The sequence below is a fragment of the Physeter macrocephalus genome, chromosome 14 (assembly GCF_002837175.3).
Source record: "Physeter macrocephalus isolate SW-GA chromosome 14, ASM283717v5, whole genome shotgun sequence".
Classification (NCBI taxonomy): Eukaryota; Metazoa; Chordata; class Mammalia; order Artiodactyla; family Physeteridae; genus Physeter; species Physeter macrocephalus.
This window is the reverse complement of record NC_041227.1, coordinates 25,544,434-25,562,009: the sequence shown is the minus strand read 5'-3', so window position 1 is coordinate 25,562,009 and position 17,576 is coordinate 25,544,434. Positions and strand designations below refer to the sequence as shown.

The window sequence follows — 17,576 nt, the reverse complement described above, 5'->3', positions numbered from 1 at the left end:
CTCTGGGGAGAGACAGAGCATTTTTGAGGAAAAGGGGGGTGAGGGTTGGGGGTGTGGGAGAAAGAGTCACCAAAAAAAAAAAAAAAATAGTGGCTGGGCCAGGAATGTGCCTGGGTGAATCGGAGCCAAGCCTCCTGTCACATCCACAGCTGTGCCGGCCAGGGCGGTGCAGGGCGCAGGCGGGGCCAGGTCACTCTCAGGACAGGACACCAGCTGCCAACCTGCTCCTGGTGGATTCCCTGCCACCAGCCTGGCGGGGGAGGAGCCGGGCAAGCGCCTGGGCCCAGAGTCAGGACCCGGGGCTCTGCCACCCCAGTCCACTCCTTAGCCTGGGCCTCGGTTTCCCCATCTGTGCAACAATGGGACTTGGAGAAATGCTGAGACGGTGACTTTTCCATAAGACACTGGTTGAATAAAGTGAGGGCGGCCATAATTTTTAGCAGAGGTTCTGGACCTGGGGTTCAGAACTCAAGGGCTCTGTGAACTTGGATAGGAACGAAATAACAACCTTATATTCACTAACCTCTAACTGAAACGCAGCATTTCCTTCAAGTACAAATGTGGACCACGAGCCCTGGCAGGGTCATCAGTGACCTTGTCACAGTAGAAGTTGGAGACACTTAAGTCTGACATCACAGCACTTGCAGACCCCTCCATGTATTGTTTAAGCTCACTGAGACCCCATACCTGCCTGCACACCTTTTATTTAATGTGTTAATAAAGAAGCTTGTCTATTACTGCATCACAAACCCTTGTTGCTATTGTGGTAATGGCATCTCAGTATGATTGGCTCCCTTTGTATCCTATGCACTTTATTTTATGTGCTTAAAAAAACATGATTATGATAAGGGGTACATCCTATCACCAGATGCCAAAGGGGTCCATGGTACAAAAAGTCCCTGCTTTATATGCAGCCATTTTTAGTTTTAAATGGGGAAGTACTCTGTATACTGACTTGGAACGATGTCAAAACACAGTGCTAAGTGCAATGCAAAAAGCAGGATACACCGGTGTCTGTGTAAGAACCAGGCTGAGTACCTACATTTGCTTGATGTGCAAGGAGCCCCGATCTGGGAACAGTGGTCATCTCCAGGGTCTCAGGGAGACCCATCACTCAACACCTTGAGTACTGATTTTTTTCCATATGCATAAATATTCAGAAAGAGTCAGAATTCTGGGAAGATGGCTGTGACTGTGGTGGAAACACAGTTTTTGAATCTTCCCAAATCCCCACATCAAAACAGGCAAAGCAACTAGTTGGCAAACCAAAACCCCATGGACAAGATTTACATCAAAACCAAGTGACAAGGCGTCCTCACAAATCCCCAAATACAAGTGGATGGAGACAAACCTGCACAGAATCAGGGTCTGCATAGGAGAACATTCACTCTGTATTTGTCTCGAGGGATACATGAATTAATAATAAAGTCTCAGTCTCTGCCCTAAGGTCCAGGTTTAGTGGGAGACACAGATAATCACAGAAACACATATATAATTGCAGCTGTGACAAGAGTAATTCTAAGGGTTCCAGATCCTGAAAGTATATAACAGAACCCATGTCTGAAATATATAATGGTTGAAAAAAAAAAAAAGAGCAAAGGAAGAAAGAAAGAAAGAGCCCAGTATACAGACAGACACACAGATAATCCCTCCTTTGTAGGCCCATCTCAGTGGCCACAGGACAGTGAGGGCAGCTGTCCACCCACACAGGCTCCAGGGGAGCTGCCCAGCCCCCAGCTCAGGGCTCAACACCCACTGCCCAACATCTTCCTTTGGGATGAATCATGTTTGTGGACTAAAAACAAGGTGATGCAGCCAGGAAGTCTGTAGAGTCATAGGCATGGAGGCAGCCCCTCAAAGCGGAAAAAACACTACCCTCAGAAGCTGGAGACATGGGTTCAAGTCCCAGCCCGGCCACAAAATTCACAGTGTAAGCTAACACAGATCTCGGCGGTTCAGACAGAAGGCACCTGCCAGGTCCCACATGGCACACCTGCAGATGCCTCTAGACTCCCAGGAGGTCTCTTCAGCACCTCAGCTCCTCTGTTTGGGGGGAAATTGGAGGCCCTTGCCAGCCACTGAAAATGGAACAAGGTTAAAGGCATGTTATGCCCTCTCGCCTCAGGCTCTCCAGATACTCAGGTAGCACCCAACCCCCGCATGGACAAGAACAGAGCCCTCGGGACCCAGCCACACTTCTGTTCACTCTCAAGAGCAACCCCAGCAGGTAGGGGTCCTTATCCCCATTTGACAGATGAGAAAACTGAGGCTCAGAGAGAGGAAGAAGGTGACCTGAGGTCACACAGCCCTACTGTGCTTTGACCTAGGTCACTCGATGGGGGCACATCACCCCCCAGGGACAGCTCTGTCCTGGCAACCCCAACCTCACGCCCAGCCTGGAAGCCCGCTCAGGGGTGCGGCCGTCTCCCTGTGAACAAGACTATTTTTAGTGTCAGCAGCAGGGGCTAGGGGCCAAAGCCAGGAGTGACAATGGGGGGAAGGGGGTGGGGCTGCTGGCGGCCGCCCCCGCACCCAGCAGCCGCCCCATTTCCTCGAGGAACCAGGCTGCGCACAATACAAGGAAAGCCGAGTGGGGAGCGGCTGGGGGCTCCCGTTGGGGGGGCTGACCTGGCCCATCAGGGCAGCTGAGGGCCTGGAGGAGGCCTCCGGACCAGGGGGAAATGGACCATTAGTCCAGCTGCCTGGCCTGGGCAGGGGTGATCTTTCATGCTCTACACACTCACACACACACAATTTATTCTCTCTCACACATACACACACTCACCTTAATCTCTCTCTCAACTCAGATTCATTCTCTGTCTCCGCCTGTTTCTCGCATGTACTCACCCATACACATACACACACACACACACACACACACACACACACACACACACACACACACACGGGTCTTTTGCTAACTCCTAAGCCAGGGCATGGTCTCACCTCCAGCCTCGGAGGCAGAGAACTGGGCCCTGGGGACTCAAAAGGTGAGATTCCCACAGTGGCCAACCAGGAGTTGACTGGGAGCCCAGGTAGGAAATGTCATCACGAGCATCCCAGAGACTCTGCCAGGTCATGGCTTCTTGGGGAGGGGTGTCCCTGCTGGGGAAGGCCCTAGCCTGGGGCTCCCAGTCAAGGGGGCACTGTGCAACAGGAGCAAGAAGGTGGCTCCCCACAGCCTGGCAGTGAGGGCTCCTTCCTTGGCCTCTACAAAGGGGTCTCCAGTGTTGCTGCGTGGGGGCCCTGAACTGAATTTGATGTCTGAGGTTCTCACGGGTTCTCCCACAGCTTAGGGCAGGAGATTGTGTCTCCCATTCCCCACCCCTGCACTGCCATCCATCCCACCTCCACACCCTTGCTTATGCCATGCCCCCTGCCAGGGGTGCCCTCCTCTATGGGGTGTCTCCCCATTCTCCTACCACCAGTAAAGCTCTGAGAGCAAAGACAGTGACATTCTTGTCTGCCATCACATCCCCAGAACCAAGCACAGTGCCTGGCACAAAGGTGTGCAATAAATACCTGTGGAATAAAATCCTTGCCTCCTACTGGAGGCCTCCCCTCCCCTCACCACGGACAAAGTTATCTCATTGGACCTTCTCCACTGCCCAGTGAGACAGACACATTCATACCCATTTCAGGGAGGAGAAAACTGAGACCAGGAGGGGATGCAGCTTACTGAAGATCATACAACGGATAGCAACATAAGCAGGACTCACATCTAGACCTTGGGGTCCCCAGCTGTGTCCTCACAAGCCCACATCCGCCCCAGCCATCAGCTCTCAAGTGTGAAACTGATGTTGTCTACACAGCTGCATGGGGTTCCTGACATCAAAGTCCAGCTGACAGACAAAAGTGACGGTGGGGTTGGGGAGATGGGATGGGATTCCAGAGGTATGTTAAGAGATGGGACCAACAGCACCAGCTGATGGACAAGAAGCAGGGGTGAGATGAGAGGAGGCAAGGAGGTCCCTCCTTGGTATTGGGCCTGAGCAGTGGCTTGAAGGGCAGCCCTTTACTGAGTCCAAGAGAACTGCAGGAGGAACAGGTGTGGGCACATTGATGGGCAGCCAAATATCAGTGTCTAGAGCTCAGGGGAGAGCCTGGATCTACATCTTAGATCTTTTTTTTTTTTTTGGCCATGCTGTGCGGCTTGCGGGATCTTAGTTCCCTGACCAGGGACTGAACCTGTGCCCTCGGCAGTGAAAGTGTGTAGTCCTAACCACTGGACCGCCAGGGAATTCCCTACATCTTAGATCTACATTTAAGAGTCATCAGGGCATGAGTGGACTAAAGTCACAGGGCAGGGTGACATCACCTGGGAGTGAGTCCACAGAGGAGAGAAGATGGCAGAGTTTTACTAAGAGAGTAATCAACGATGGCAAGAGTGAGGTTTGTTTGCCCCAAGACTGAGGGCTTCTCCAGCCCTCCCAGGACCTACGCAGAGCTGGGTTCTCCTTCAGTGGGATGGAGTTTCACCCAAGGATCAGGAGGGGAAAGCAGAGGATTTCTGGACATGCACTGGGGGCAGACTCTGCACAGAATGAAAAATGACCTGCTGGAAATGTTTAAGTAATATTTGGTGGAATACTACTCAGCAATAAAAAGAAACAGACTGCTGATACATGCAACAACATGGAAGAATCTCAGAGACATAAAATGAGGAAAGAAGCCAGGCACAAAAGAGTACATGCTGTCTGATTTCACTTCTATGAAATTCTAGAAAAGGCAAAACCAAACAACAGTGACAAATCAGATTAGTGGTGGCCTGGGGCCAGGAGGTGGGAGTGACAGGTGAGGGGCACAGGGGAGTTTTAGGGTGATAGAAATGTTCTGCATCCTGATTCGGTGGTGGTTACACAGGGTGCACATTGTCAAAAGTCATGGAAAGATAAATTTTAAATGGATAACACAGGTACCCTTGATTTTATATTACTTATATCCTGATACAGTTGATATAAAAAGTCTGCACCATTCTCTCAACCTTGAGAATTAATGATTGCTTACAAGATGGACTGCGTTCTTTCTGGTAATAGAGGGTGCCTCCTCCCAGATGGCTCACAAGGCCCAACACTGAGGTTCTTTTAGGGATTTGCTCAACTTATTTCTAGGAATGCAGGGTGCTGAGAAGGGAAGGTGGGCCGCTGTTTATTGAGCACATACTATGGGCAGCACTGAGCTCTAGTCCTGGGTCACTCACTTCCCCCAATACCCAATAAAGTGAGTGCTCTTATTGTCCCCACTTTACAGAAAAGGAAAAAGGTGGAGGGAGAGGGGTCTTGCTCAACAGCACACAGCTGGTGGGCGGGGGAAGCAGGACTTGAACTCAGCCTGGCTCCAGAGCCGGCATTCCCTACCCTACGCCATGCGGGAGAGGGTGCTCGGGCCACTATTCAGTGGTTCCCTCTTTTCTGGCCTCAAGTGTTCCCCACCCCTTCCACAAAAGCCTAGGAGGGGCACAGGCGCACCCTCCTTAGAAGGCAGTTTGATGCTGTCACCTAGGGGTGACTGAAGGGGACCAAAGGGGCTCGAGTCCATCCGAGGGAGCTTGTCGACATGTTTCTCCCACACCTGCAGCCAGCTTGTTCCATTTCCTGGCTGGTGACCTGGGGCAAGTGCCTCTACCTGCCAGGCCTCTGTGTGTTCATGTGTAAAATGAGGATCAAAATATGATTTCTCCTTAATGGTCACAGAGTTTTCTTTTGGTGATGAAAATGCTTTGGAACCAGATACAGGTGGTTGTGCAACGTTGTAAATGTACTAAATGCCACTGAATTGTACACTTTAAATGATTAATTTTATGTTATGTGAATTTTACCTCAATAAAAAATAAAAAAGGGAAAAAAGAGATAATCTGTGCAGATATAAATGGACATACACAGTAAGAAAAAACCTACCTGTCTAAAAGTTGTAGTGCGGATTAAAAGAACAGTAAATATCAAGCACCTAGAATAGTACCTGACCCATATTACAATATGTCTTTAGTTCCATTGAAAGCTAGAGCCCCGATTGTTGCCAGGCTGCCATCCTTGCTGCACAGCCAACTGCACCAGCCTCCTCCTGGGCTCCCTACTTCAGCCCTTGCTGCCCCACCTCCCCATCTTTTCTCCAGTGGCAGCCAGAGGGATGGGGGAATCCTGTTAAAACCCAAGTCAGGTCATGCACTCCACTGCTGACAACTCTCCAAAATCTCCCCATGTCACATGAGAAATAGCTAAAGTACCTATAGGAGACTTCGAGGCCCTACATGACCTGCCCCTGATGCCACCCCTGTCTGCCCTCATCTTCTATCACCCCCGTATTCACCTGCCTCTAGCCACGCTGGCCTCCTTGTCTTTCACCACCCCCTGCCATGCCAGGCATGCTCCTGCCCCAGGGCTTTGCACTGGCCATTCCCTCTGCCTGGACTACTCTTCCCCAGATTCACATAGCTGCTGCCTCATCACCTTCAGGTCTTTGTTCAAATGTCACTTCCTCAGAGAGGCTCTCCCTGACTACCCTCATAAAACAGCTCTGCTCCCCTCATAGGCTTTACAGTCTGACGTGATACTGTACATGGATTTGTTTTCTGTGTTTAGTTCATCTCCCCATGAGATTGGAGGTTCCTTGAAGAGGACCTCAGTGTCTCTTCAGAGGGACTTAGTTTCTTGCTAGGAGCCCAGCCTGGCACATGGTGAGCCCTCCATAGATATTTGTTGAATGAATGAATGAATGCCCTAGACAGTGCCCATCTGGTCACTCAGCTGAGCTCTGAGTGTGTGAGCCACCAAGGGCAGGGACCCTGAGCTCACCTCAGCAGTCCCAGCATAGCCTAGCACAAGGGTGAAGGGGCATCTGCTGAGGGAACGCCTCTGCCCAGTCCTGGGTCCTGCCGCTTGTGGGACTCCAGACTTGGAGTGACAGGGGTCCAGAACCCCGGGCCAAGGGCCTGGCCTATCCCCAGCCCACCCCCAGCTCTCTCCCCTGAGACTCCAGACTCTGCTTCCTCCCTTGCAGCTGTACCTTCCACCTCCCAGCCTCTATCTTTCCTCCTCATCAGGGCTCTAGCTACGTCTCCTCAGGCCTTTATCTTCCCCTCAGCTGCTCTGGAAGGACAGAGGCCCTCCCTCCATCCTTTCCTTCCCTGCCTCCCTGGCCTGGGCCCTAAAGCCTCCCCCTCAGGCTCAGCACCCCACCCAGCCTCCCTCCTCACCTCCAGCCACTTCCAGGGGGCACAGCAGGGAACAAGGCCAGGCAGGAGTGGCCAGAGGAGCCTCAGGTCCCTCCAAAGACCTCTGAGCCTCCAACTTGCTGTGTGGTCTCTCCACTCAAAGGCCAGCTCAGGAACTAGGCTGTCTGTGCTCCAGTCCCCACTCTGTCACTTGTTAGCTGTGTAGTTTTAGGCAAGTCATTTAACCTCTCTGTGCCTCAGTTTCCTCAGCTGAAAAGTGGGGGTCAAGACACCACCTACTTCAAGTGTTCGGGAAGAGTAAAATAAAGCATGTCAAGCACTTGGAGTGCTTGACACAGAGAGTTTGTCTTAACACAAGGGTGCAATGCCACAGTGTGGAAGGGCTTTGTAAACTGCAAAGCCCTAAACGACTCTTGGCTCTGTATTTGTGCCATGTTTCTGACCCAACGGACCCAAAATTCTGAGGAAGAACCTCCCAGTGGCCGCTAATCTATCTCACATGTTCTCTACTGTCATTATTCTTATCAGTACATGATCAATAATCTCCTCAGGTTTCAGAAAGGCCACAGTCAAGGGTCTGTCTCCTTTATACAGGGTTAAGGTTCTAGGGAACATTCTAGAATAGCACCCCTCCAGCTAAGCCCACTGTCCCCAGAGGCCTCACAATAATCCAAAACAGGGAAGAGTCATTATTATTCCATTTTACAGATCTGGAAGCTAGAGCCCAGAGAGCTTCAGGCTGCTTGACTCCAAAGCCCAGGCTCTATCGCTGTCCCCAGCAGACTGACTGGAGTCCCTGCCCAGTGGTCCACACCTGTGCCCACCTGAGCTCCTTGAGGACTCCTATAAGCTCCCCCAACACTCCTGCTCAGCAACTCCTCCCTCCAGTTTTCCCCAGGCACTGGCCTGTCCTTCCAGGATCTTTCTGATGCCAGTCAGCCTGGGAACGGCCAACACCAGATCAACTGCTCTTTCCCTCCTGATTCCAGAACAAGAGAAGCTGGTGTCACTGAGAGCCTGGGGGCCCTGGGCCTAGATTTGTTTGCAAACATTACCAACAGCCACCACATGGAAGGGGCTCTTCTTCCCATCTTGCACTGTGGCTCAGAGAAGTTAGGTGAGCAACTTGCCTGAGGTCACATGTCTAGAGAGGACATGAGCCAGAGTTGAAACTCAGGTCTGTCTGACTCCAAAAGGCTTGATGTTGGCCTTCAAAGAGTTCAGTGACATTGGGTGACTTCTTTCCCAACCCTAGTCCTCAGTTTCCTCATCTCTTAAATGGAGATAGTAACATGTCATTTGCTGAGTTGTGAGAATTAAATTTGAAGAGTTTATAAAGTGCCCAGAACAGCACTGGGCACATGAGTGTGGGGCGCTCTGAGGTCAGGCTGACCTAAGGCCAAGTTCCAGCTTCACCACTTTTGCTCGTGGAGACAAATACTCTACCTCTCTGAGCCTCACTAGACCCATCTGGAAAACAGGGATGATCAGTGCCTCTCATAACGATGGTGCTGGTCCCAAAAGCTTAATTTTTTAAAAGTTAAAACATAGCTCTCATAGAAATAAAAAGTAAGCATGTGCCAAAATTATATGTAATTCATTAGCATTTAACTGATCAGCAGGACAGAGAAGCTGGTTCAAAGAGGATAAGAGAGTCCGAAATGTTTATAATCAATGAAAGACAAAATGCTGAAATATGACTGCAGAGTGAAACTGGCAAAAGAACTGTAACCTTCGGGGTGATCTTTTCTACTGGACAAAAATCATTTGCAAGATAAATCTACAAGTGATTACATAACTTCCCTGCGTTTGGGCCCTAACAAGTAAGTAAATGACAAGTCAAATAAAGATATATTTCCCTAGAGAGTTAGATAACCCTCCGGTGGGCTTGTTAGACAATGCTCCAGCATATTTCTGAAAGGACATGAAGCTCTCCTTTTGCATTATTGCCAAGTTTGGGATACTTTTTTTTAACCTGAGGGTGCAATGCAGTAATAGAGGTAGAAAGGATTTATAGATTTATTATTTGTGCAGTGTCTCTGCCCACCAAACCCAGAACTCTGAGGGAGTCCCTCCCAGCAGCCCCTATGCTAACCAAGTGAGGCAGACAGTGAGCTAGGAACACTCACAAGACTGTGAACTATTTACAAACATCGTCTTACTCATCTTTATTTCCTTCCAGAACACTCTGAATGTCAGGGTTGGGACTAGGGTGAGGCGATGCTGAACATCACACAATCCATAAGTATCCTTTACATGGAGTCCCCACTCACCCACTGGCTCTCTGGTAGAGTCTGGAAAAGTCTTTGGTTTTATTTATTCAACAACTATTTCCTGGGGGCCTACTGTCCTGGGTACTTGGGATGAAGCAGAAAGCAAGACAGATCCAGTCCCTGCCTTCAAGGGCCTAGAATCTAGACAGGAGAAAATTAACCAAGATAGAGCCTAAACCAGGGGTCCCCAACCCCCGGGCCACAGACCATTAGTGGTCTGCGGCCTGTTAGGAACGGGGCCGCACAGCAGGGGGTCAGCAAAGCTTCATCTGCCGCTCCCCATCACTCCTCATTGCTCGCATTACCGCCTGAACCATCTCTCCCCACCCCGTCCGTGGAAAAATTGCCTTCCACAAAACCGGTCCCAAAAAGGTTGGGGACCACTGGGCTAAACAATTACAAATCACCACAAGCACTCAAAAGGAAAAGAAGAGGGATGAACAGGAGCAGGGCCAACAGCTTCCTTGCCAGCAGAAGAAAAGCTCTCTGAATGGTGACATTCAAGTTGAGGCATGAGGAATGAAAGGATGTTAACCAAAGAACAGGCTATGGGAAAGGCATCCCAGGTGGGAGGTCCAGCACGTGCAAAGGCCCTGATGCAGGAACTAGCTTCAAGGAACTGAGCGAAACAGTGTGGCCACTGTTTAAGAAGCAGCAGGAGATGACAGACCAATTTTGTGCTTTGTATTTGTAGTGCTGACCTTTGAAACAGAATTTCTACTTTCTGTTACCATCTCGAAAGGGGACAGCTCTCCATTGCTCTCCTGGTTGTCTGAAAGCTCCTATTCTGTCTGTACCAAGTGATGGCTTCTTTCTCTTGTCCAAGTGCATGTTACTGTAATGTGACCCTGAAAGCAGTTTTATAATATGAAGAATAAACAGCTTGAAAGAGAGAAAGAAAGAAAGAGAGAAAGAGAGAGAGAAAGAGAGAAAGAAAGAGGGCTTCCCTGGTGGCGCAGTGGTTGAGAGTCTGCCTGCCGATGCAGGGGACACGGGTTCGAGCCCTGCTCTGGGAAGATCCCACATGCCGCGGAGCAACTGAGCCCGTGGGCCACAACTACTGAGCCTGCGCGTCTGGAGCCTGTGCTCCGCAACGAGAGGCCGCGATAGTGAGAGGCCCGTGCACTGCGATGAAGAGTGGCCCCCCGCTCGCCGCAACTGGAGAAAGCCCTCGCACAGAAACTAAGACCCAACACAGCCAAAAATAAATAAATAAAATATATTTTTTTAAAAAGAAAGGGAGGAAGGGAGGGAGGGAGAAAGAAAGAGGGAAGGAAGGAAGGAAGGAAGGAAGGAAGGGAGGAAGGAAGGAAGGAAGGGAGGGAGGAAGGGAGGAAGAGGGAGGCAGGAGATGAGGTGAGGAAAGAAACCAGGACCTGAATCATGGTGGGGGTGGAGAGGGACCTGGTCAGAGACCTAGATTTAATTCTAAATATGATGAGAAGGCATTGGAGTGTTTTGGTCAGACACCTCTGATACCCCACCTCTTTTTTTTTTTTTTGCCATGCCCCATGGCTTGTAGGATCTTAGTTCACCAATCAGGGATTGAACCTGGCCCTCGCGGTTAAAGCACGGAGTCCTAACAACTGGACCGCCAGGGAATTCCCACCCCACCTCAAAGGAAGGAAGCAGTTCTAGTTACCACCTCAGGCCTCCAACCAGGGGCTTTGACAGTGAGGTCCCTGAACCAGCAGCATCAACACCACCCAGACCTTGTTAGAAACACAGAGTCTTGGGACCCACCCCAAACCTACAGATCAAACACTCTGAGAGTGGGACCCAGCAATCTGGGTTTCAACAAGCCCTCCAGGTGATTCTGATGATGTACAAGTTTGGGAACCACCGCTCTGGAATCAATAACCTACCATTTAGAAACATGACCCAGAGTCGCCACCCGGTGTTATTTTATGGGAACTACAATCTGGCCGCCCCTTCCAGCATCAGCGCACGGGAAGACGAAGGACACTTTCCACCAAAGGGACACAGACAGGGTTATGGACAAGAGGGTGGGTTTAGTGTGTTCCTGCCCACTTTTCTCATATGCAAGGGGACACAACGTAGGAGGGCTTCCTCAGTGAATAACTTCAAGTTTTCTCCCTGCTACACTTGGGATAAAACCCAGATTCCTTGCAGTCTGCTCTCTCCCTATCTTCCTGTCCTCATTTCCTCTCCCCTCTCACTCATGCATTCCCTGCCAGCTTGCTTCCTTGCTGCTTCTCCAACACACCAAGCATATTCTCACCTCAGGGCTTTGGTATTTGCTGTTCCCTCTGCCTGGAAAGCTCTCCCCTCAGACTTGCAAGGCTCACTCCTTCACTTTAGTCAGATCTCTGTTCAAATGCCACCTCCTTCAGGAAGCCTTCTGCGACTATACTCACCAAGGAGCTCTGGCCCTTCTCTCTTTCTGTCTATGACCCTGTCTTCTTTTTCTTCCTCCTCGACATTATATTATACATTTATTTGATTTTTGTCTATCCTCCTTATGAGACCATGAGCTCCAATAAGGAAGGGATGTTTGTTCTGTTCAGTTATAGCCCCAATACAAACAGTAGGTGCTCTGTAGATATTGACTGAACAAATGAATATACTCTGTGAGGCAGGTGTTATCGCCCTCTTTCCGACCAATGGGGAGGCTGAGGCTCAGTAAAGTGATATGACTCATTCAAGCTCACACAATGAGTCAGGGGCTGGGATCCATATTCAAAGTAGGAGTTCTGGAAGCTGAGGTGTGATCTGTGTTCATGGTGACACCTTGGCGTTCCTGAGGCTAGGGAGACTTTTCAATCTGGCCACCATGCCTCCATCTCCCAAAGTCGGCAAGCAGGGGGTTGTGAGTTCTAAAGAATGTTCTTCAAGGTCAAGGGACAGAGGGCAAGGGTCCAGTGCCGAAATCCCAGGTAGGGCAGCACTTCCAGGAGCACTGGGCAGCCCCCAGTGATTGGGGGGTGCCGCAAGCATAGAGCAGGAGGGGAGCAGGAGTGCAGACATCCCGCAACAGATCCCAAGTTGTAAGTGGTATTCAAACGTCCCTTTGTTAATTAGTGTAGGTGAAAACCTTGTTTTTAATGATCTGAGCCTGGGACCAAATTCTATTTCACAGCAAACACAATGTGCGGGGGCTTGTGTGTGTGTATTGGTTTTTTTTTGTTTTGGGGGGTGGTTTTGGCTGCAATGCGCAGCTTGTGGGACCTTAGTTCCCCAACCAGGGACTGAACCTGGGCCCTCAGCAGAGAGAGCTTACGGAGTCCTAACCACTGGACTGCCAGGGAATTTGGGGGGGGCTTGTTTTGCTTTGTTAATTTTTAATGGGCTTTGTTTTAGGTTTACAGAAAATTTGTGCAGAAATTATACTAAGTACCTTTATACTTCCTCTCCCCAACATACCCAGTTTCTTTTATTAACACCTTGCATTAGTGTGATACATGTGTTACAATTGATGAACTGATGCTGATACATCATTTTTAACCAAAATCCATAGTTTACATTAAGATTCACTCTTTGTGTTGCAAGGTTCTGTGGATTTTGACAAATGCACAATGTCCTGTATCCACCATGACAGTATCACACAGAAGGGTTTCATTGCCCTAAAAATGCCCTGTGAGCCATCTATTCATCCTCCCCGCCCCCAAATCCTTGGCAACCACTGATCTTTTTATTGTCTATAATTTTGCCTTTTCCAGCATAGTATTTGCTTGGTTTTAATATACAGTGAATCTGCCAGGAAAGCAACCACCACATTATTTGGGAACAGAACAGGCTGTGCTTGGTTCAAAACTTTACCTAGAACCACTCACATTTTGGACCACCATGGCTATGCAGTTGTGGTGTTTGAGTTGTCAGAACTCCTGATTCAGCCCACAGTTTCACAGTGATTCTACCCACATCCATGCCTTCCCGACTACAGTCGTCCCTCGGTATAAGAGGGGGATTGGTTCCAGGACTTGCTGCAGATACCAAAATCCGCCGATGCCCAAGTCCCTTATATAAAACAATGTAGGGCTTCCCTGGTGGCGTAGTGGTTGAGAATCTGCCTGCTAATGCAGAGGACACGGGTTCGAGCCCTGGTCTGGGAGGATCCCACATGCTACGGAGCAACTAGGCCCGTGAGCCACAACTACTGAGCCTGCGCGTCTGGAGCCTGTGCTCCGCAACAAGAAAGGCCGTGATAGTGAGAAATTAATTAATAAACTCCTACCCCCAACATCTTCTTTAAAAAAAATAAAAAATAAAACAATGTAGTATTTGCATATAACATAAGCACATCCTCCCATATACTTTAAATCATCTCTAGATTACTTATAATACCTAATACAATGTAAATGCCACGTAAATAGTTGCCAGTATGTGGCAAATTCATGTTTTGCTTTTTAGGACTTTCTGAAAAAAAAATTTTTTTTTCTAATATTTTCAGTCCGAGGTTGGTTGAATCCTTGGATATGGAGGACTGACTGTACTTTGTGACAATATTGTGCCCAAATATTTATGCGTTGATTTATTCTAAATTACTTTCATTTTACTTTCTTTTATATTACAATTAAGGTATTATTTATGTTTAAAAATATGTGTGTCAATAGGTTATGTTATTTGTGAATTTCATTTTAGAAAAGAAAAGAAGCGTTATAATTATGGTTAAACGGAACACTGGGTCCCGATTTCAACCCACTGTTATACTGCATGACAATCATGGCAGCAGCAAGCACTGAGGAGTGCCCGCCCCTCAAAAGGTACTGTGCTAGGAAAGCGACTTGTACGTATGAATCATTACATCTGCAGTTCCCCTACCAGGTGCTACACAGTGTGTAGTTTTACCCCATTTTACAGAGGGAGAAACTGAGGTTCAAACAGAATATGGTCCCTGAGTGGGACTGGAAATTGAATCCAAACCCATGCTTCTAACCCCCCAGCATCCAGCGGTGGATTTCCTTGGCCTCCTGGAAAGACCATGTTGTGCGAGCTAATTATCCTCAGGCCTTAAGGCCCCAGGAAAGGGTGGAGGCACATGGGGCAGCAGAGAGGTCAAGAGAACAGGTTATGACCTGGGTTCTGTGTCACTTACTCATGTGTGACCCTGGATAGTCGCTCCCCCTCTCTGAGGATTAGTGGTCTCACCTGTAAAATGGGGGTAATGTCACCAAAGTGTGGTAGGTACTGTCCCTTTCCATGTTACCAATGTGGAAACTATGGCTCATAGAGGGGAAGTGACCTACCCAGTGTGAAATGAGGGATGATGGGATTGTCCTCTAAGGACACACTCCATTGCCCCATAAGGTCCCCATGGCTCCTTCAAAGCCCAATTCAAGACTCACAGGTCACCAGGCAAAGGTCAGGTTGACCTGCCCTACACACCCATTCCCCAATCCAACCACCCACATGTGATTCCCACAAGGTAGGAGTATCTGAAAGCCCCCAGTGGGCTGGGAGAACTGGGGGGCTGTCTGTGGAAGCACTGGACCTCAGTTTCCCTGTGCTGGACTCCAGCTCCAAAACACAGCCCAAATCAATCCATTCCTCTCCATCTCCCCTACTGCTTCTACTCAAGTCTATGACACCATCACTTCTCACACAGCCCACCCCCTGCTCCCCTCCTCCTTGCTCCCCACCTAGGAGCCAAGGAGATCTTTTATGAGTGAAAACTCATATAAAGTAACCCCCTTGCTTAAACCTTCCATGGCTCCCTATTGTTCTTAAGCCAAAGGCCTCTGCCCACCTCCCTCATCTCATTTCTCCCAATGTTCCCTCCACTCTCCCACCCCCTCACGTATGTTCAGGTCCCATTGGCCTCCTCCACATGCCTTTAATGCAACAGCATGCTTCTCTCTTAGGATCCGTGGCCAAGCTGTTCCTCCTCCTTGGTCAGCCCAGTCACGGCCCTCTCCTTGCCTTCACTGGGCAAACTCTTCCTCCCTCCCTACCCTAAGACAGCTTTTCCTGCTATGCATGCTCATACACCACTCACTCATAGCCTAGCCATAAGCCCAGTTTGTGATGATAGATTTATCTGGTTATCTTCTCCCCACTTGACTTAGGTCCACCAGGCCAAGGATACTGACTTGTTTCCCCTGTGTACTGAGAACCTAGAAGTGTCTGCCCAGAGTTGGCATTCAGGAAAACCTGCTGAATGGTAGAGTGCAGGCATGAATGGCCACCCAAAGGATAGGGTTGCCCATCTCCTCCGCCATGTGGACTAAGACACCCAGGACAACTTGAAGAAGAATGTGGGGGAGGAGAGAGAAGCTGGGGATGGAAGGCAGAGGAAATCCCAGACACAGCTCAGTCTGCTGTTCAGCATGAGCCTACATGTGCCAGATGCCATGCTGTGTGCTGGGGACAGTATGTATGCTGGGTTAGTGAGAGAACAAGCTCTGAGCCACACTGCCTGGGCTCAGAGCCTAACTCACTGCTCACTAGTTGTGCAAGTTTGGGCAAGTCACTAAACCTCTCTGAACCTTGGTGTCCCCAACTACCAAAGAGGAGAAGTTACTTGATTACAGAAAACCCATGCCTTAGGGCATTAGAACTTAATACACCTTTGACACTCCAGTGGACCCAGCAGTTCTATTTGGTTACTATTGCTGAATCACAACCACTCCAATTTTTAGTGGCTTAAAACAACCATTTATTCCTCACTATCGTGTGAATCAGGAGTTTGAAAGGATCAGCTGGACAGCTCTTGCTTGGTTGCAGTCAGATGTTGGCAGGGGCCATGCTTATCTGAAGGCTCAATGGCTGGCTGTTGGCTGGAAGCACCAACAGGTGGCTTTTCTACCATGGTGGCCCAGGGAAGGCAACGGGTCACATTCGTTACCTGCACCCCTTCCTTTATCTCAATTTCTAGCAGCCAGCTCAATGACAGTTGCCTCCTATCTTTCTAGCACACTCTATCCAGTACCCCAATGCCAACGACCCTTCAGCCCTACTGGGAGCTCTGATCCGTTGAGCCTATCACCTTTTCCCTTGTGTCCTCATTTGTCTTCTTGCTGAGTAAAGCCACACGGCAGCATTATTCCCATGCACTGCACACCCGAGATGGCCCTGCTCCTCTCTGGCTAAACACCCACCAGTTGACACCCTCTGTGCTTGTTCTCCTGCAGTAGAATGTGGCTAGGGACCAACACACCACCACGTGGGCTGGTCTGACTTTACTTACATGATGGCTAGTCTCAATGAGGTCTTTAGCTCTGCCTGACAATTATCCTAGAGTTCCCTTGTCCATTAATTCTCCTCAGGCAATTCCTTCCTCTTTTCTCCTCAAACCTCTATCACCTTCTCCTCCATTCTCACTCTTAGCTGAGGACCCTGCTTCCTATTCCACAGGGAAAACTGTAGCAATTAGAAAATACTTCCGGGCTTCCCTGGTGGCGCAGTGGTTGAGAGTCCGCCTGCCGATGCAGGGGACGCGGGTTCGTGCCCCGGTCCGGGAAGATCCCACGTGCCGCGGAGCGGCTGGGCCCGTGAGCCATGGCCGCTGAGCCTGCGTGTCGGGAGCCTGTGCTCCGCAACGGGAGAGGCCACAACAGTGAGAGGCCCACGTACCGCAAACAAACAAACAAACAAAAAAAGAAAATACTTCCACAAATTTCCACTACACAGCTACCTGCCTACCCTCATTGGTACCCACTTATAAATACTCTGCCTTCTCTTCTGTGACCAGGGACCAAGTGCTCCAAGCCATCCATGGTCAACCCTCCACTGTGTACAGATCCCACCATCTTTCTCCCTTCTAGCCACTTTCTTCTCCCTCTTTCATCATCATCATTTCCAATCTACTGAATCATTCTCATCAACATAAAAACATGCTAGTATTTCTGCATCTGAGTAACTTCGCTTGAGCCCAGTTTGCTCTCCACCTACCACCCCATCCTCAGTCCCACAGCAAAACTCCTCAAAAATTGTCCATACCACTGCCTCCATGTCTCTCCTTCCATTACAGAAAAGGTACACAAATAGTACAAAGAATAACCATATACCAGTCACCCAGATTTTACCACCTTTGCTGTATCATTCTCTCTCTCTTCCTCCTTTTCCTGAACTCTTTCACAGTAAGTTGCAGACATGATTCCCTTTACCCCTAAAAACAAGTGTGTATTTCCTAAAAGCAAGGATATTCTCTTACAATAATCAAGATCAGAAAT

At 49.3% G+C, this 17,576-nt stretch overlaps 1 long non-coding RNA gene across 1 annotated transcript in view; it reads right to left on the bottom strand.

The window, feature by feature from the left end:
* Positions 1-17,576, bottom strand: part of LOC129392750 (uncharacterized) — a 41,742-nt gene that overhangs the window by 15,474 nt on the left and 8,692 nt on the right. The gene's annotated exons all lie outside the window — the stretch shown is intronic.